This window comes from Etheostoma spectabile, chromosome 5 (assembly GCF_008692095.1).
Source record: "Etheostoma spectabile isolate EspeVRDwgs_2016 chromosome 5, UIUC_Espe_1.0, whole genome shotgun sequence".
In the NCBI taxonomy this organism is placed as follows: domain Eukaryota; kingdom Metazoa; phylum Chordata; class Actinopteri; order Perciformes; family Percidae; genus Etheostoma; species Etheostoma spectabile.
In genome coordinates this window covers 18,462,759-18,483,506 of record NC_045737.1, presented here as the reverse complement: position 1 = coordinate 18,483,506, position 20,748 = coordinate 18,462,759, and the positions used below count along the sequence as shown (strand labels likewise).

The following is a 20,748-nucleotide window of genomic DNA, read 5'->3' as shown; positions in this document are numbered from 1 at the left end:
AGCAAAACTAGAAAAGTATAAGGTGAAATAGTTCCATCTAAGTTGCAGTTTGAGGGCGCAAGACCTAACCATTCACGCAGACTTAACTGGGACGTCATAACTCCCGACTCATTAGGCTTTGACTAAGACGGGGCTAAAATGGAATGGAGTGGCTTCAACAATGGCAGTTTAAAAATGTCATGCCAGTGTGTTCAACTTGGATGAGTGAAAAACAAGCCTATTGGCAGAAGGAACTCTTTATATTTACTAGGGCAGACAGCTCAACACTGAATGACACAAAATCCAAGTTTGATTATGCAAGAGATGGTTGCGAATTTGTCCCATGGGCCAAAACAAACTGAACTCTACCATTTATTTCTTTAGGATATCCACATTTAGGGTGCATTGGGAAAAATGTTATGGCAACTCAGATTCCTGCACCACAGCAGGACAGGACAGGAATAATACCATTAAATCTAGAGTCATTCCCAAAGGCTGTATGATTAATGGTATAGATGATTGGCAATCAACAGAGTGGGAGACGTCCGAGTAACAAACCCTTTAACCTGCAGCAGTCAGCAGTCTCTGTTCCTGATCTGGACAAAACACCATGAAAAAAGTATGTTGGTGATTTGTCCTCAAATACCACGTACAGTTTCACAGTCCCTTAAAGACAACAACAAAGTTTATTATATAATCTACCATCTATCTTTGCAGGAAGTGCCAAACGCCCCCATTCAGAGTCGCTTAATCGTCCTGATTGAATAAAATAAGTCGCTTATGCTGATGCGTATTGGAAATCATGAACCTTTCCCCCCCTTCTTACAGGTGATCCAAGGAGGAGTTTCAAGCAGCAATGAACAAAAGGGGCTGGCTTACAGACCTGTGTTTCGTGTTATTTTACTAAGGGGAAAAAAAGGCTCTTTGAAAACTGATGTCAACAAAATAATGTGAGCCTCTGTGGATTTCAGCTGAAAATCGTCCCAAACAGGGGTCAGGGGCTTACTCTTGAGGCTAAGAAAAGTAATCCTGGCTTCTGTCACAAAGTGAAAACAATACAAACCAATAAACCTGAAAGCTATTGAAGATCAATTAAGGCCCTTAAAGATTTTCAGAATTAGTTTTATCTTTGTTTTACAAATGGAATTTTGTAACAGAATATGGTCGCTTCTAGGTTAAAAAGGGATTACAATTTTGTCCCCATAGGCACAGAAAACCCAAACAGTTTGATCCGTACAGTTTTTAACTATTGTAAGTTTTAGAAACAGGTATATGTCTTATTCCAAAAACAGCAACTAATGACATGTAACACTGACAACTAGGGCATGGGGCAACACAAACAGAAACAGTCTTATAAACAACTTGAAATAAATATCAATTTTGGTCAAGCTTAATTTTTTTGTTCTGTATTAGTTTGGGATGTCAGAGACTGTCAATAGCAACATTAACATAATTCTTGACACAATTCACTCTTATAGTTTTTCAGAAATCAGTCTTACAATCTGTGTAGCGCCGTTTGAGTGGATTTACAGTACCGTGTCAGCAAAATACCCATAACCAAACTGGTTTTTGCTAAAGGGCTATGGTAGAGATCTTTATGGTTTATTGGTATTTTGTTTTCTCCGTAGATATATATATATAATTATTATATTACGATAACAACTGAAAAGATTACATAACAAATCAATAACAATAATAGAGCAATAACTAACCAAATATGGACTTGTTTGTCAGTCATAAACTTAACCTTAAGAGAAGTTATGTGTCCCTCTCTAATGGGTTTGAAATACTTGAAAGACTGTTGCATGGCTGCTTTTTCCTGCAGCTCTTCTTCTTGGTCTCAATGCTTTCCCTGGTTTCCTGATGAGGCCGCTTCCGGATGGGCTTGTTGCTTCCATTCAGACATCACCTCCTACGAACGTCCAGCGGAAAAGCTCAGAAAACACTTAGGCGTCCACATTTCCTGGAACTAACTCCAGTCAGAAGACTGGGGGAATGAACGTCTCCCTTCGTTCAACATGACGTTTTTCTCCTGAAAACGTTTGTGCTTCGAGCTTGGGATTACACGGTTGGCCTGTTAGATGGAACCAAAATTTTCCGCAGCCTTTTTATGTCTTTAATAGTTTGTGGTCTGTCAAATGACTGTGGCGACTTGCTTTTTGTATGTAAGGGGCATCAAACTGCAAGATGGGGAATAACTTGAGAAGTGCCAGGTAAAGGGTCTGCATAGGCAGTGAGATAACAACTCACTTCTGGATTTCATCAGGGAGAAGCCAGAACACTTCGGGGTCAACATTTGGGGGCAACGTGTGCGATATTGTTTCGACTCCAGGGTATGGACACCTCGCTGTGCTGCCGGATACTTCTGAAGCGAGAGTCTTTTACAGCCAACAAACAGGGATCAGTTTCTTTTAACCCTGTATGTGCCTCAGAGTATGAGGGCTTTTGTGGTACTGTCTTTGATGAGGTAGGCTCAGTAATCCAGCTAGGCGTGTGCTGGAATGATGATCCATGCAGTTAGTATCCGCCACGTCTGAGAGGAATATCCATTGGTAGAATATAAAGGAGACAGGGGGACAGATGCTTTCAGAAATTCAGAGTACAACACCACTATTGTCTAAGAACGAGAAACATGTGGCATCACATAACGACAGTGCAAGGAATAACTATCTCTTCGCATTGAGTAAAGCATAAAGCAGGGCTTCTGCAGGGATTCAACATGTTACATGAAGACATTTTAGACTTTTTAATTAGATAGATGCTTTTTAACCGTTCTGATCATTCCATCAAAAAAAGGAAAAAAAAGGGACCAATTCGGCGTTTCAATGTAAAAATAGTTAATTTCCTTTTACTGGTTGTACTTTGATTTATGTGTATGCGATAAAAAAGGAACAATGAATTAAGGTCCATCTTAAAACTTTTAAACAACTTTCCTGCAGATGGCCCCTGGTGGACTACATGATCTTTATCTGAACAGTAATAATGTAGGCAAGCAGATTATTAGGAGATTAAGCAACTGCGCTACTGGCTTGGTGTGATGAGAAGATTTGTGTTTTTCTGTCGACGTGCTGGTGTGGACAAAAGATTTAATGGACCTTTCGCTGCGGCAGCGCATTAGCTCTGCGGTTACTGAAGCAAAACGTTAATGAGGGTGAGTGGAATGGCAGAGCTGCTGGATGTCCACCACTTTATGGAAAGAGTTCATAGCAAACGAGGCCATTGACCACCTAGTTATTCATCAATCTGCTGTCTATAGACAAATTACGAAAAGAAAGCATAATTGGCAGGAACAGTTTAAAGGTCTTGCTACGATTGAGTAAAAATTGGCTATGTTTGTGAGACAAAGTTTGACTAGCTGACAATATTGTTTGCACTTTGGCATTATAAGCCAACAGAATCATGGTGAACAAATCTCCTTAATGTTAAACCTTTGAGTTGGAGTAAACTCGATAGTGTTGAGGCATACAAAATAATGTAATGAGAGCCGCCTGGATTCAACTGCCCCAAACACAACATAACCAATCATGGCACCAATGCTAACGGCTATAATCACCCAAGCATTTCTGCGATTGAGGGGAAACTAGGGATTTAACGAGTATGATAATGTAACCCACGGTAGAGCTGTTGGAGCAGAATATCCGGAGTTCGGGATATTATAAGTTATTAAATAAGTGTGTTCGTGCCTTTAGCAGCAACGTTTTTTCCCAGGTTCTGCAGAAGGACTATCTTCAATCAAATGTTCTCAGCATTCTGGTAACAAAAATATGCCAGTTGCCAGCCTTAGTCCTCTTAGCCCAAAAATCGGCTAAAAGGGTTTTGTCATCTCCTCCTTCCACCTGAATTCCAAACTTCAAGAAACGCAACGTTGTGACTAGCGCACTGCCGCCTGCTCCTGGGCAAACTTGTCAGAGACTCGGTATGAAGCTGGGAAGGACTAAACACACTGTTTCCAACTGTGGTAAATTCCACGTGTGCATAATATTGATATGATTAATGAAACGTGGAATGTATCGTCAGATTGATCGTGGCTTACCGTCCCCATTACAAACGGCAATCATAATCCCTAGTGGAACCCTCATAGTGTCTCCATAGCAGGTAGCTTAACAGAGGGAGATCGTTTGTCCATGGGTTGGGAGGACACTGCCGGCTTCTCCGAACTGAACCACTTGTGGTCGCGAGTATATTACGGCTGGTCAGCCGGAAGGTTTGAGGCTGCTGCCATCTGTTGGCATCCTAGTGTACAAACAGATGGCTAAAAGGTTAGATCATTGGCACGAGTGAGATAAAGACTACAATGACAAGTATCGTCACCTCTCCACCAGACTTCTCAGGAGTCTGTATTCTTTCCAAAAGTCTGTTGTATGACATTTCTTAAAGGAGTCCTCGTGCACTGAGAGGACTGACAACACGAAGAGGATATATTAAGGAAAATATATGGTTAACATGGAAAAATTTTTCCATCAGAAGGAAAGTAAATTAAGACTCACAAATTAACAATGTCGCACTGGTATGAGTGTGCAGGACCTGTGCGAGCGAGTGCAACAATACTGTAGTGTCATCATATCAACTTGTACTTAGAATGACACAGGTATTTCAGGAGATCTAGCCTACCTGAGGGGGCCCCAGAAGGACGACAGGTGATGCATCCAACACCAAGGGCCAGATGCTTTAGGCGCCCGAGCGGTGGGAACGCTCAACTCTCTCATCAAGTCATTCAAGGGGAAGAGCGAAGGTCTTTTCGTGACCAATCCCGGGCTGAAGCTCTTAGCAGTTGGGACCCACTCCTAAAATACATGATGGGACAACAATTGTTATTGTCAGGATACTGTAAATGAGGACAGGGTCAAAAACCACACATAAAGAGCTTTCACTTGAAAAACATTTAAAGGCAATACTCACACAAAAGTGGTCGTAGTGCAACAAACGTACACATAGAGATGAGGGTCAAACATCTAACTGGTACTTGCGGACACTGCTCAGACAGCATGATGCGCTGATGTTCGTCTCTGGCGCAGGGTGGTTTGTAGATTAGGTTGAAGGTGCATCGACAATGTTGGCAGTAGCATTGTTCGTGGAAGACCTGCGCAGCCAGTCAGACCAGCACAGTTTGTGGGATTAACTCTCTTCCGCTCTGCTGCAATGTGTGAACCTAAAAGCACAACCCGGATATGATATCTGGGTTTGACATCTGCACTGGGCAGGAAAGAAAAAAGAAATGGTACCTGGGTTTGTGTAAACTAACATTCTAAAGAGTATCAATAATGTTAACGTTCCATGTGTGGGAAACTAAAGAGTTGCAATGCAAATATTTACAAAAGTTGCAGCTTACTTGGCTTGTTTACATCCATTGTCCTGGTTACCAGAGCCAGATGTACTAAATGTTATCAGCCAAATTACACCAATCACAGTTTGTGTGACTTACGGACATGTTGTAGATAGTCCTTTGAACGAAAAGGTGTGTAGGACTCTGGGTTGGAAGCCTTTCTTTCGTACTATGGTTAATTCCACAAAGTTTTCATCAAATCCAAGCTCTCTACAGTGGACGTTAGGACATCAGCCGCTCAAATGATGACAAAACAGGCAAGAAAGAGGGAGCACAGAAACAAAATCGCTTCAATAGCTACAGAGAATAGAATATGAACTTGTTTGCACTAATGGCTGTGAGTATAATGTGTTAGTCAAAAATGATTCCTAATGGTTTTTCTAATTACAAATGTCTTGTTTTTGACTTAGCATTTTGACATTTTTAAAAGTTACTGTAAGGTCTAGACAGAATTTGTCGGCACGATTTCTGAGAGTCGATACCAAAACTGATATGCTTTGGTTGTTGTGTGAATGTTTTAAAGCTTACATAAAGTATCTGTTACCACCAACAGTAATGGAACCCATATAAGAGATAAAATTTGGTTAGATTGAGTTGATTGGCAAATTAATTTATTGAGGGTGTTTTAGGGTGTGGATTTTTACTAAATGCTAAAATCCTTTTCTAAATACTTTACAGTTCTATCAGAATACCGCCTATAGTTACCAAGCTTATCCTAATACGGTCAGCTTAATAGGACATTTCTCTGTAGGGTGTCTAGTTTATCTTGAACCAGCCAAGTGGAGGACATCTCTCTTAGCAGATCGTCACGACATCAGCTGGTGACACCCGGATCACTTGCCACATAGTTTAGCATTGACTAGAGGTTATTTCTGTGAATACCTGGATGATTTGAGAAACATTATTATACCATAAGGTATTCTTTCAACTCGTATTCTACTCTGCTGACAGGAGAGCGAGAGCTCTGTCCGGACTGTCCTCAGGACCCCAATAGAGAAAGGTAGGGGAGATGTGGAGGATGTTAGCTAAGGACATCCCTATCAGGGATAACACCTCCACCCTACAACGACCACTGTGGGGCCCTGAGAGACTCCTCAGCAGGCCAGACATGATCACCAGTGGTGTAAGAAGGAGAGGTACGAATGCTACTGTAAACAAAGGAATTTCCCCGCTGTGGGCTGATAAAAAAAGTCATTACCTTATTCTTATCCCAAGAGGATATTTGTATTAAATCAGTTTACCTAAAAGTGATTCTACTCAGTGGAGGGGTTTCTGATCATTTCCACCTGGGCATAGAGCAATCCAGGTCAAAATAGGACGAATGACTCGTGTGCAGTGGTGGTTCAGGATGGTCTTATTGAGGCTGGCTAAAAGAGATTATCAATACAATAATTACATTGACACCCGGGTTTAGACAGGAGCGGTTCTATGTTGATTGTCCAAAAGCCAGAAATACAAGCCCAAACATATGTTATCCCAAAGCTCCCTGTCCTCAAACTTACCAGAAACAACAGAGGGTGATCGTGAGACGGATATCCACCGAAATGTTCTTCCATTCGGGTTCATCCTCTTCCAGTCTCACATCGCTGTTAGCCATGTCAAACAACGCAAATTGATACTTGTTTTATAGGATGGTGATCATATCATTTAAGACTGGTATTGTGTGACTACGATAGGGAAAGTGACTCACTAGCTGTACTATTTTCGTGTAGGTCCCACTCCGTTTGGTGCAGCGGCGCATTGCCGGTGCGGAGGGATTATAGCTACGCGACCACATGGATTCTGTCAACTTCTCTGTTAGTTTAATATTTTTGCTTTATTGGGGATTACTTAAACTACTTCATCTCCAGAAAATGTTGCAAAACTAAACAATTCAGGGACACATTTTGCCAAATTGTTTTCCTTAAACGTTACTGTCGGTATCGCGACCGCTTGCAGCCTGAACAGAGCCTATATAAGCGAGCGCACATCTACGGCGTGTCATTTGCAGCCTCCGCGGCAATCTGGTGGTACGAAGGTTAATTAACAAAGAAACGGTTTTGCGTATTTTGAAAAGTGGCGTTTTCCTGTGTTTCACTGTTGTCTCTTTGCTTGTATCAATAGTCCTTTTCAAAACGTGGGCATTGTGAGCGGCCTCACTGTTTGTACAAACAGCAACAGAATTGTGCGGAATACGTTTGGTTGGCCATCGTATATAAACCGTCGCTAGTTGTTGCTAGGTTAGGGTTTTCAGTGGGTTAGCTTCGGGTCTTAGGGGATTAAAAGGTTGACAATTGAATATTACCAAGTAATCATGAATACGTGGTTAATCATTTTCAAACTTATGAAACAGATTGAAGCTGAAGCAATTCACATTTTGTACTTAATAGTTTCTTGCTTCGCTACAGTTTGTTTTTTTTTTTTTTTTTTTTTTTGGTGCATTTCAAATAAGTGTTAGAAACATACTAGAAGTAATGGTATCCCAACCTTTCTCTGAGAGACTAATTTGCCCCCTTGTGTGTCCTCGATGTAAGTTACAGTTATCTTGTCTAAAAAATGAGGCACACGTTTGGCTATTAGGGATTTGAAAAAGGACTAATGGGACAGCAACAATTCTTAATTAGGTGCTTAAACATGTGTCTGAACACAATTTGGTTGTATGAGATGTTGATTCTGCACAGCTACTGACAGTGTACACCCACCCAGCACTCCCAGCATCTATTATAATTAACCGAATGGTACCTGGTAATTATTTCCACCATATGCTATAGTCTCATATCATATTTTGTTTTACAGGACTGCCAAAATGTCTACCAGGAACATGGACCACAGATGACGGCCTCCAAGAGCTGGAGCGGATCTCAACAAGGAGATTGCAAGCTGTAAGGCATTGAGTGGAGCACGGAGACAAAGACGACCGGTCACGTATCCAGACCGTTACAGGGCAGAGAACTAATACACCATGCTCATAATTTCTCTGTTCCAATGCAGAGACTGCAGATATAAACATGAAGACATTTAGGTTCTTTATGGGCTGTCTCGTGCCAAGCACAACAACTACAAACATACCTCCGAGAAAGGAAAGTACTTGGTTGGACAACTCAGAAACCAAAGGACTGACTGGAGTATGACACCTTTCCAACTTTTCTTTGCGGGCTTACGGTCGTTATAGCTCATCAGGGAAAGAGGCAAAAAGTGAGAAGGGCCAGGTTTGAAAACGAGCCAATTAACGCTGTACCTTGTGACCAAAAGAAAGCCAGCGCATGCTCAGTCTCCGCTTTCCAGATCCACTCCAGAACATTTGATTGGCCCACATAAGACTGAGTTCCTGTTAGACATTCCTCCCGCTCCCGATCAATAAAGAGAGCCAGAGTCGAAACCGTGGTTTATTCTGTTGGCGGCAAATCCTCAATGAACTAAAAGGGAGGGCAATCGAAGGAGGTCCAACCAACACTATTCAATCTAAACGCTGTAGTTGTGCAAGGTAAAATATCAACCTGCTATCGGAAAGAAGGCAATAGGGTTTGATCGTAATTGCGTGCCAACAATCACGGTCCATCAATCTTTATGTAAACAAGAATGGAAATATTATGATTGCATAGGAGTGTAGTGATTAACTGGTCGTTAGAAGATTTGCAAAGTGAAAGTCAGCAAGAATGACTCACTTTCAAGTTACAGAAACATTGCGGAAACCTACAGTCTCCTGCCACCACAGACCTGCAAGATCAAAAACGGAACAATCTGTGTGGGGGAAAAAGGAGAAAAGCTGGTTTCAGGTGTGAATTGCCTCAGTGTGAGCCCCATTGGTTAAGACAAATGAACCACACACAGACAACAGTTAATTTTCCTCAACAAATCACTTTTTTATAAGCTCCACTTGCAAACTCAGACTTACCATGCAGCCAGCACACCAAGCAAGCCTCGACAGCAGAACAGCCAGCTCGAACGGGTTAGTATCAGTGGGTCTTCCACAAAATGTGTACCACAGTACTGCCTCACAGCCAAAAAAATTTCAAGCAAAATTCAGGACAGAGGCAGGCTAAAGCTGCTCACCTGAAAGCTACTTGGCAACAGCAGAGAGCTTCAGACAGCAGGACTTTGGCATGATTCAGCATCAATTTGGCCAAACAGAGCTGAATTATCTTTACGGATCAACTGAACAGCTTTTTGGGACAGAAAATGACGCGATATCATTTGTTCCAGCTCTGATGATGGATGAGCTCAAACTATTCAGAAATGGAACTGTCTGACAGTGATCCAATGGAGGAAATGCTACAGGATCTTCATGGAGGCTAACGAGGATAAGGAAAGATAAGCAGCCTGAGTGGTCTGTAAGGATGCTCCAGATCCATGATGAAAACTTTGAACCTGGTCTAAAGACCTAATCCCTTTCATGTCATTTTAGGTTGGAGCTATAGAGGAAGAGGAACCAGTGTCAAACCCCAAGCATTGCCGATAAAGAAGAGAGTGCTCATGAAGCCAAAAACAACAGAGGTACATGAATTACACTTAAGTACTTAATTAAGCTCCATATTCATTATCGGGAAGCACTAAATATAGGAAATATTTCAGAATGACCTTGTTCCTCTGGGCACTACTCTCTTGAGAATAACATATCATGAATACTCATGAGTATTTACAACATTTCATTTTTCTTTTTCCTTGCTCCTTTCAGCAGCCAGTAGCAATTAGCAGACCTCAGACCCAGGTGTGGTCCTGCGTGGGTCGGATTGCCGTTCCCCAGTACCTCACACCCCAAGATCAGCAGGACAGCAGGAGCCTCAATGTTGACTGCTCAGTTAAAGGTGGTCAGGCTTTTCTTTCCTCCACCTGTCAGCGGAAGCCAGAGACCCAGACCGCACTTTTCCTTTACCCAAAGCCTGAAACCTGCAGCCTGCTCCTGTGCAAAATGGTAGCATCTGTTGTCTGTTGGGGAAGATTTATTAGGGTCATTCTTAAGAAAGATTAGGTTAAAATGAAGAAAAACAATTTACTTCATGTCTAATTCAAAGTTGAAGCCTTTTTTCAATTTAAATATTAATTCTCTCATGTGTGATGTTTTACCAGTAAAAACATCTGAGTCCTTCATACCGTCTATGTAGATCAAGCAGCATTACGTTGTTTTTGTATGCAAATATTAAGTAGATTTTGTTTATCTTGAGATTTAGAAGCTTTGCCTCAATGCATTATCAGCTACATACATGTTTTGTGTCTTATTTCATAGCTTACATGAACTACATATCTTTGGGAACTGCCGTGATCTGAGTAGGCAAACACTTGCACTTGATCCTCCCGAGGGCACGTTCCCCTGCTGTCACTTCAGTCCAGCCAAGGTACTTCAGTGTAACCCACTCGTCATGTATACACTCGCATGCGCTGTGCGACCAATGTACCATACACTGCAGTTACCCCTGTGCAAAGATACCGCACCACAGCACCGTTCTCATTCTGCCCGCACGTAACCTTCACTGAGCTCTGCTGCCTGTCATCGGCACATTCAAGTCCAGCTGTTTCCGCTACCCTCTAGTGCTGTCCATTCTACTGTTAAGGTGAGAAGTGAATAAACAGCCTTTCGGGGTGATTGTGAAAGACTTGAATAATTTTTTGTTGGCACCTTCAGGACATCTAAGGACACCTTACATGCATAAATAATAACATATAGAAGCCAAAACAAAAAATTATCAATAGTTAGTAATGTACTAAGTAAAATTAACTTGAACTAAATCTGGTGGAGTAGACGGTTTCATCTGCTAAATAATAATGAATTTTATCTATAGGCAGTGCCCACTAAACGGAAATGGAAGCAGCAGTGTGAGGCCGCCTAAAGACAAAGTGCCCCATGACATCCGACAGCGTTACGTCAACATGTTTACAGAGGAGTTCCTGAAGACAACAGCCAATGTTAATGATGCCTTTGAAAAAGGTGAGCTGTGGGCCACTTACTGTTATCCTTAATTGCAAAACTAGCTAGATATCATTTCCGTCCCTGTTATTGTTTTCAGGCACTTGCTGAAGAGAAGGCTGTGTTAATCGCAGTGTGAACAACTCAAATATCTGAGTGTTGCAGTGAATGCACTGAAGAAGCTGAAGAACCAATATGCTGTACTGCTAAAGGTTGAGAATTTTTACAAACTCAAAAAACTTCTTTGGAAAGTAACAATATAATTTATATTTAGTTAAAATTATTTTTTGGTACAGATGAAAATGAAGTCAACAGCCAAGATCCAAAGGCAACATTCTCTTAATTGAAGAAGAATTTTAGAGAAAATGGTGAGAATTAGTTTTTAAATGCGTTTGTCATTTTTTCAATATTTGACATCGTCTCTTAATACTTTATTTTCCCGCAGATATGGCATTTAGAGAGTTTGAAGGACTATATTTTGACTGAGGAAAAGCGGTTGAGAGCAACTTCCTGTCCAGAACCCAGAGAAGCTGGTGGGCCGTTTTTTTGCTGACAATAAGAAATGCAGTGCGGACCGTAAGTAAAAACATATCTCCCTGAATAGACAGTTTGGTGCTGTTCCCATATTATACACTAGAGGGCACACTTAACCTGTGGTTTACTAAATAATTGTTTCTCTTTAACACATTTCACAATGGATGATGTGCTTCTATTGTGTGATTAATAAGCCTTAAAGGATCTGCTGTCGATGTGGCGCGACATACTCTGTGACCATGGGAACACACACCGTAGTAAGAGGAGTGTAATTACCACTATGGCAAAGGTTACAAAAAAAAGGTAATGTTTCAAAGGGTTTACTATACAGCTTACACCATCTGATGTGCATACGAGTCAATTATTACTTTTTACATTTACTCTAGTTTAAATTTTTCCATCTTCACATTACTGATCTATGTTCTTAAATGTGGTTTATGCTTTCTCGAACATGAAGTGTGGCACTACTGTATGTAGGTATGTGGAGGCCGGGACCCTACGCCATGTGCAACTCTCAAAAAATGTAACTACATGTGCTACGACGCACGCGTTGGCCGTAACTTGGTAGCGTTTAATTTCCTCAAACTCATTTCTGGTTCTCCTCCTCAGAAACAAAATCAAGGACAGTGTTAACATTCCTGCTACAGATTTCCCACCGTGGTCAGAAAGCACAGGGGAGATACTTCTCTCCTTCTTCACGTCTCTCACTCAAACTTAGTCGGCTAATCACCGGCACTTTCATCCGCTCAACCACAAACTTCCCCCGCATGCACACACATGCCCAGTCTTGCTATTTTCTAACAAGGTCATACCATACGCTCAGTTTAATGCATGTTTTTAGTTTTCACCATAGTGGCACTTATAATTTAATGTATGTACTTAAAATTAGGGTCTGATATTGTATACATTTTTAAACCGTTAACAGTGCCAGGTGGAGTGGAGACCCGCTACAGTTGCTGTGAGGGAGTCAGGGAGCACCTGGATGTCAGGTGTTTAAGGTAGGAAAAGACACAGTGAGAGATTATTCCATACTTGATTCTTTCCTAAAACATTCACAATTAATTGGCAGGTCAATGTCTAATTTTCATCATTTTTTTGTCTTCACCAGTTGCATGCATGATTCCCTCAGCTGGATGGGTTTGTCTCAACCGCCCCCAGACCTCCTCAGATAAGAATGTCCCGGGGTTATACTCCTTGAATTTGGAATGGTGATTAGCTTTTTTTTTTTTAATATTCCTAATGTTGATCAACAAACCCCAACTATGTGTGGAAGTTTCATTAGAATTCATGATTAAAACTGGTGATCTATCACAGCAAATCTGAGTTACCACAAAGTAATACTGACGTATTTAAAAAAAAAAGACACAACTTTAAAGTGCCCATATTATGCTCATTTTCAGGTTTATACTTGTATTTTGAGGTTCTACCAGAATAGGTTTACATGGTTTCATTTTCAAAAAAACACCAAATTTTTTTTGTACTACACATTGCTGCAGATCCTGTTTTGTGTGTTTAGGTCTCTGTTTTAGTCTACAGAGTGAGACTCTCACTCTATTGCTATCTTTGTTGGGAGTTGCACATGCGCAGTAGCTAGGTAAGATCATATCAGCTAGATACTCTTTCTCAACTTTGGGCAGTAAAAGGCAGGATTAGCTGGGAGCCTTTCAAACGAGGGCATATTGTGGAATACCTGCAGAACAGGGATATGTAAGTAGTTCTTTTTTGGTGTGTGTGGCCATTGAGAACAAGCTAGCATGCTATGTTAGCCACCTTTCTCAGCTAGGACGTAGAAAGCCGTGCAGATGTGAACAGGTCACCCGGAGACTGAAGGCAGAGGACATTCATCTTACTCAAAACAGCATTTGAATGCGTGTGGAAGCACCAGAACACAAAATATGGGCACTTTAATAGATGGTTAATAGAATGAATAATATTAATACCAGATCCTCATTGTTTTTTTCCAAAACAATTGTGTAGGTGTTCCCTGATGTGCACATTACCTGATAGCAAAACAAAAAAACATAAATTAGAGGGTCTGTGTGTAGACATCATTTTGATGTTTGATTATTTAACGGTCTTGAGTATGCAGTGAAAAACACATATATTGTGTTATTTCTGTAACAGTGTTATACTATTCATGGTTTGGAGCTATCCAGAGTGACAGTGGTCAATCTAGTCTGCACGTCGTCTACGACACCTTCGTCAGACCTAACAATGAGGCAATCGACTATAACACCGGTAATTAGATGCTGGCTGCGTGTTCTTCCTTTTTCCCAATACCTAAACATAATCTGTAAACCTACTATGAACCCTAGTGCCCCCTGGTAATTAACCAAAACTTATGTAGAGATGGCAAGAACCTGAAAATGCATACTAATGCGTTGAGCTATATCTAAAATGAGAATTTAGAGATGCAAAAAAATAGATAGATAGATAGATAGATAGATAGAAAAAAATATATATATATATATATATTAATATATATATATATATATATATATATATATAATATAATATATATTACATACAAACACACACACACAGAGTCTTGCTGAAAGTCACTGGAAATTTACATTACTATACCACAGATATATTCCACACATAACCATACGGGATAAATGAAGGAAATGTACAACTGACTGTGTTTATCAATTAATTTGAATCACCCAACTGCTCTATCAGTAGCCTTTGTGACGTTACTTGTCAAGGTTTTCAGGCATCAGTGAGGAAGATGTGAAGGGTAACTGCACCTCCTCACAGAGGTGCAGAAGACCTTATGAGCTTTCATCAGCGCCGACACCATTCTGATTGGACATAGCCTGGAAACAGACCTCTGTGCCCTGAAGGTGACTACTTTTTTCTAAATTTATTTTCTTTCAACGTTATTGACCTATTATTTGCATTATTTTCCAACAGCTAACCTGTGCTTTAAACAGCACAGGGTATTTCTATATGAAACTGAAACCAAGAAGAGCCAAGTCAGCCACATTCAACATGGCCATTGCTAATTTTTCTGCAAAGAGCCTTTTGATATTTCAGCAGTATCCCTGTGCATAGTTTATTTTAATTTAAATGCAGGTTTTGCATTTTTTTGTTTTAAAGCAAATTGTATAACTTTAACTTTTTATTATTCACAGGACCATCTTAGTGCCATGTTCTAGGGGTGGTTAGTGTGATTTTATATGTATATTATAGGGCTGCATGATTGAGGAAAATATGCGATAATGTTGGTTAAACATATAATAAACGATATAGTGATAACAATATTACTTGCGATAAATGAACGAATATTGGCGAATAACAAACATTTCCAACATCTTTTAGTGAACATTTTGAAAAATAAAGGCACCACTTAAAGGTGACTTAAACATGTAAAGTGCAGTTTTCGGATTTAAATATTGCAGCCTAATGGATTATTGATAACCTGAATGTAAAAGTAATAACTCAAATACCTCATGAGAAAGTACAAACTCTGAATTACTGGGTAATCGCAGCTCTACAAACATTGCAACAAATCTTGGTCATAGAAGGTTGTATGTAAGGGGATTTGGGAAGTTAGACAAACCTAAAAGAACACAGAAATCTAGGTTTTAAAAATGGTAATATTTAATTGTCAAGGGAAGACTCTATTAATCATGGTAACAAATGCCAGACACATAACTGCCTTGAATAAGAGGATGTGTGGCCAATGGTTGAATGGTAATAATGGAATAAGGGGTTAACAAATGCTAGTTGCAATCAACATCATATGACCACTTTGGTCTGACACCTATGGTGTGCCATGGCTTTGATGATCTTTGTTGTTTTTTTGCCTGTATGATTGGGTAATTTCACTTTTCAAAGAGGCACCCTAGTAAAGAGCTTCAGATATCTTCTCTTTACTGTAGTTGCTCCATGGGGTGGTAGTAGATACATCAGTGGTTTTCCTCACCGTCTGGCCTCCCTCACAAGCTGACCTCAACAACCTTATGCTGAATACCTCAGGAGGATCATCCAAGAGAGTGGTCAGTCATCACGGATATCTGCTGTCAAGTGTCTATTTTACTTTAGTCCACAAGTTAAAAACTCCAATACACCTGAGAACAAAATCTAAATTCAAATAAAGAAATGGATCATGATCAGACAAACAAATTGGGTGTGAAGACTTACCAAAATGTCTGTAGTTGCAACAATGATTTATCTTTAGCCTATGAATGTCCCCCCCATGTGTACATTTATTTAAATACACCGTTCATGTTTTTCCAGTTTGGGCCATGACACTGCAGAAGACGCTGCTGCCTGCTGGAGCTTATGTTATGGAAGGTCAGACAAGAAGATGGAAAACTGAAAAAAATGATGGAAATAAACATAATAATCACCACGCTGTTCATACACAAAAAAATGAGAGGTTGTGCAAATTGAATGTCACGTATTCTGATGAAGTTGGAGGGCTATTTTTTTATTTGATAAATTAACCTAATTATGTTAAAACAGTATTTCTCTAGCTAAATTTAGATTACAGCCCATGTTTCCATGCCTGTATAAATATTTGTGAAAACCTGAAGGAGTGGGGTGTCATCAGTATTATCCAAGTAAAGGCACATAATGAAATCCCTTTGGTGCGTGTTTTTATACTTTTTTTTAACAACTTATCAGCCAATGAACAGTCAATGTCTAATTGGCATCAGGTGCTGTATGCAAATTGGTGCACAGGTGATACAGAAAAAAAATCAAGTATTCACACAGAATGAAAATAGATACAAAATTGTTACGTAGAGACTAACAATGTTTTAACTTCAGTTTTAAGGGGCTGCCTGAACCTGAGTTCATGGTGACAAAACAAGGGAAACAAATAACACCTTGCATAAAGTACATTGTTTGGTGTTTCACATGAAGACACTTAGTTAAACATTTATTATTTGCTCAATTTAGTTGTTCAAAGTAGTGACCATTTTGGACCCATGCCACCTGTCATAATCCAGGGCATGTGGTACATTATTTTGACAACAAGGTGGCACAACATTTCTGTTAATTTCTATTTCTATTCTCCTTTCTCTTCGTCTTTCTCTTCTGCCACAGCACATCCAGAAGCAGAATCTGCAGGTCTTGATGAAGAGAAAGTAAGATGAACAGAACAAGGTGAGGAGGAAGGCCAGGACATCCAGGCTGTGATACTGGTACCAGGTGAGCTCATGGGCCTGAACCCAGGTGTTTTGCACCTTTGTTCTCATGGTGTACTCGATCCAGAATACGCTTCATCCCGAGCACTCATGGTCTGTCGTGGTGGATACTGGACAGCTGCATGACATTGTCCTTGTACCTTTGAATGTGGAAATACGGGTTAACATGGGAATTAATGAGATGAATTTACATACATAATTTTTTATATACTTCACTTCTTGGCTTACCAACAATGGGTTTAAAGAAAAGTTTATTTTTTTTTAGTTAGTCTCCCCATGAGGATTCTAAGTAATGACAACAAAACTGTCGGCGCACCAAATGATACAATTCTTCGTGATAGTGCACCACCCCCCACCCTACATGCAGTTGCTAGATGCCAAGGAGGACAGGAGGATTAAAAAAAACATTGACTTTCAGAAGAGGTAATTTCTTCACTTGAGTTTGAGTAGAGTTTGAGTTGCGGACGACACCAAGTTTCTGAACATAGCCATACTGAGAAAATACAGGAGAGAGTTTTGAAGCTGATAGTCTTAATTAGCTTTGCATCAACTTATGGTAATGGCTTGAATTAATGGACGTTTTTAATATAAAAAGTTACGCACTAAAGATTTAAACTAAAATATCTAACAGGAAAGCCATTTATTAGAGGAAACGGCAATTCATTGGTTTTTTATATTTCTTGTGACCTTGAAACTCTGTAGTGTTAATGATGACATACTGCATTAGACCAGACTTTTTATGGCATGTCGTCAATCTTGCTTTTGTATTATTAATGTGAGCTCTCCAAAATGGTAAGAAAATGAATTTACCCAAACTAGCCATCTATTTCTTGCTGGCTGAGTTATGGTGTAGGGCGCTGTCCGGGGTCTCCAACCAGTTGGACATGCTTGCAAAACTCACGTTGAGGAGGTTGCTTCTTTTGACACAGCAGCTCTATTGTGAGCTCTATATCTCTAAGGGTGAACCCATCACCCGCGTAGGAAACGTTTGGCTGCTTGTACCTCTCTCACCATCTAAAGCTATAACCAAAGGTGAGGGTTGGAATGTAAAATCAAACTGGTAAATGAAAGCTCAACTCTCTTGACCATGATGGGCTGGTACAACGCCTCCTTGTCCAAGACACTTGAACTCCTTCACTTGGGGCATAACTCATTTCCAAGGGCGCCATCCACCGTTTTTTGGCCTTAGACTCGGAAATGCTGACTCTTTCTCACTCTGACGCTTGTTTTGGACTCCAAAATAAGAAATACAGACACAGGGGGACACTAAACCTCCACTACGATGAGTGACGATTCTTGAAGGGGAATTCATTTTTTATACCCTAAAACAGACCAAGTGCACATTAAGTACAATAACTTACAATTTCTCATTGATGACAGCATGATTGCATCTCTAAGGTCCTCGGTCTTCATGAAATTCAAGTCCGCTACAATTCCAGCTCCCTAGCCTTAATATGGACCATGTTGTCTGGCTGGTCAGCAAACATGGGGATGCCTACCATGGGAACACCGTGGTAGATGGCTCATAGATCCGTTTGGCACCATGGGTGATGAAAGCTCTGGTTTTGGGTGACCTGTTATTACCAAACAACAAGAAACTTAAATTATCAGCATTTATCCAATTAAAGCAAGCTGTTCATCTGCACATCTTTTTACTTCAGTATGATGTGACAACTATAAATGTAATGAAAACTGAAATTGGCAAAGGGTTGGGTGGGGGAGCAGGCTAGTTCAGATCATCCAGATATTTTAGAAAATTACAGAAAGTGACAACAGAAGCCTACCAAGAATTTGCCATGAATGTCAAACTCAGGTGGCGCTAGAGGAAAAGTTATTAGAACACTTTGTCTGGAACAGGAATGAAATCCCAGTTGAATAGTAGAAGATGCGTAATGGTTGAAGTCAATCTTTTTGCTAAAAAAAAACAACAAAAAAACCTTCATAAAATATCTGTTTTTCTTCTGCTCTATTCCTTTTAGGATTGTGTACTGTAAACAAAAACTCAATATTAACAGTCAAAGAAATTACGTTTACTGTTAAAGGCTTATGAAAGCTAAACTTGCCCAGTAGGCATTCTGAGGGATTCCAGGATTCTGGTGTTGGACCCAGAGTTGGGGTTTTTCTCCACTGTATTCCACAACACTATAAACAGCGAAAGACAACCCTTTAGACTTAGAAACACAGTTTAATTGTATGTCATAATAACTGTAAAGCACCTCTTTGTTCCAGTGAAAGGAGCACTAAAAGATGACCTTTGATGGTTAGGTTTTCAAAAATGGATTTGTCATTTATTTTTGAAAATGACAACTCCACCCCTTTAATCAAATCTTAAATTGTATGTATTGTTTACACTTCTGATTTTTTCTCCTTCTTAAATGTTCCTTACATACTGTTCCCTGGTCAGTCAGAAGAAATGCCATGTTGTTGTAACTTTATCACCATTTATTACCATTGACCACAAAATCTGTGGGACTGCTGATCTTTACCTTATGATACGCTATCATAACTTTTAACTCTGCAGTAGGATTGTGAGAGTTTGTGCCTTACTTTTTGTGGGATTGAGCAAGGGAGGGCTATCATGTTTCCTCCTCTCTGTGGTGATGTTCTTGATGAATGATCCCAAAGAAAGACCACAATGCCAGCGTCTCAGAAGTCTGCACAAAACTCTCCATACCTGCAATAGGAGTGACCTTATCTCATGTAAACCAACCAGCATTTCTTCCTTTCCTCAGCATTTTAATGCTATTTTCTTCATGTGTTTAGATCAGGACTACTGTGAAGGTGGTGTAGTGAATATTAACAGGCCTGTGAAGTGGAGACAAACCACTCTGGTAAAGGTTTAGCAGGTCTGCAGTGTATACCGCCAACAAATTTGAAGTAGGGAGGAAAGGGACAGGGAATCAAAATCCCAGTAGGTTGTACAACCAGATGTCTGCTCTTACCATCATCTCGCAGGCCTGGTGGGTGTTCCGTCACCTTACAAAATGATATGTTTCATTATGTTATTTTCCTACTAAAAATTATAAATGTTGACTAATGATTTAATGTAAAAGCATTGCAATGAATTAAACCACTGAAAATCATTGGACCTCTGTGTTGGTATCCTGTAGCTGGGTTGCACCTTGACTGGGAGTAATATTTATTTACTTCTTTCCAAAAAACATCATCAATCACAAGTCCTGCAGTGCATAGAAGAGAAAGTTCACACTCTCTCTGAGAAGTCCATTTTGTCAGTCAGTTTGCTCATAGCGCCAGGGACAAAGGAAGGTGGAGCGGGTAGTTGGCCGCAGTGCTTCCAATATAGGCTAGGGAAAAGCGCAGGGGGAAAACCAGGGGGATGCCCAAAATCTCTGCTAATAGTCACTGCCAGGGTAGATGGGGTCAGCCAGGAGAAGGTCATATTTTCCTCCTTTAGTTTCATGATGGTTTCTGATTTAGCACGCCGTCCAAATACTCAAAGAATAAGCAGGTCAACACTTCATCAGATCCATGTATATTTGTATACTGCAAGTAGCTCAAATGATCCATCATACTGGAGAGAAGCGAAGGAACTCCTCAAAAAACTCTCTATCTCTCTATGTGACAGATACGGTGAAGGGTTCATAGCTAAAGCGAGACGGTCACTGGTGTTCATGAACATTGATGTGCTCGGCACTAGAACCGTCACCTGGTGTCCCCTGTCGGTCAGCGTGTCCAGCACAGGCTTCATGTTAATCCAGTGGCTGCCTTCAGTGTACCAGACCAAAATTTTCCCTCCATTTGCTCCCCATGTCATGCAAAGTAGCAGCAGGACACAGACAGAGAGACTGTGCCCCAGCTTCATAGTGCCTGTTTGTCAAGACAGAAGCGTGTTGTGGCCGAATCCTTTTTCA

At 40.4% G+C, this 20,748-nt stretch overlaps 1 protein-coding gene and 1 long non-coding RNA gene across 2 annotated transcripts in view; one reads left to right on the top strand and one right to left on the bottom strand.

Moving 5' to 3' along the window:
* The window catches only part of LOC116689126 (UDP-glucuronosyltransferase 2A1), a 44,553-nt gene that overhangs the window by 16,672 nt on the left and 7,133 nt on the right, over positions 1 to 20,748 (bottom strand).
* LOC116689158 (uncharacterized) overlaps positions 14,545 to 20,748 on the top strand; it is an 8,264-nt gene continuing 2,060 nt past the window's right edge. Inside the window, exons 1-2 of the long non-coding RNA XR_004331928.1 lie at positions 14,545 to 14,563; positions 16,776 to 16,816. This is a non-coding gene — a long non-coding RNA (uncharacterized LOC116689158). The remainder of the gene's footprint in view (positions 14,564 to 16,775; positions 16,817 to 20,748) is intronic.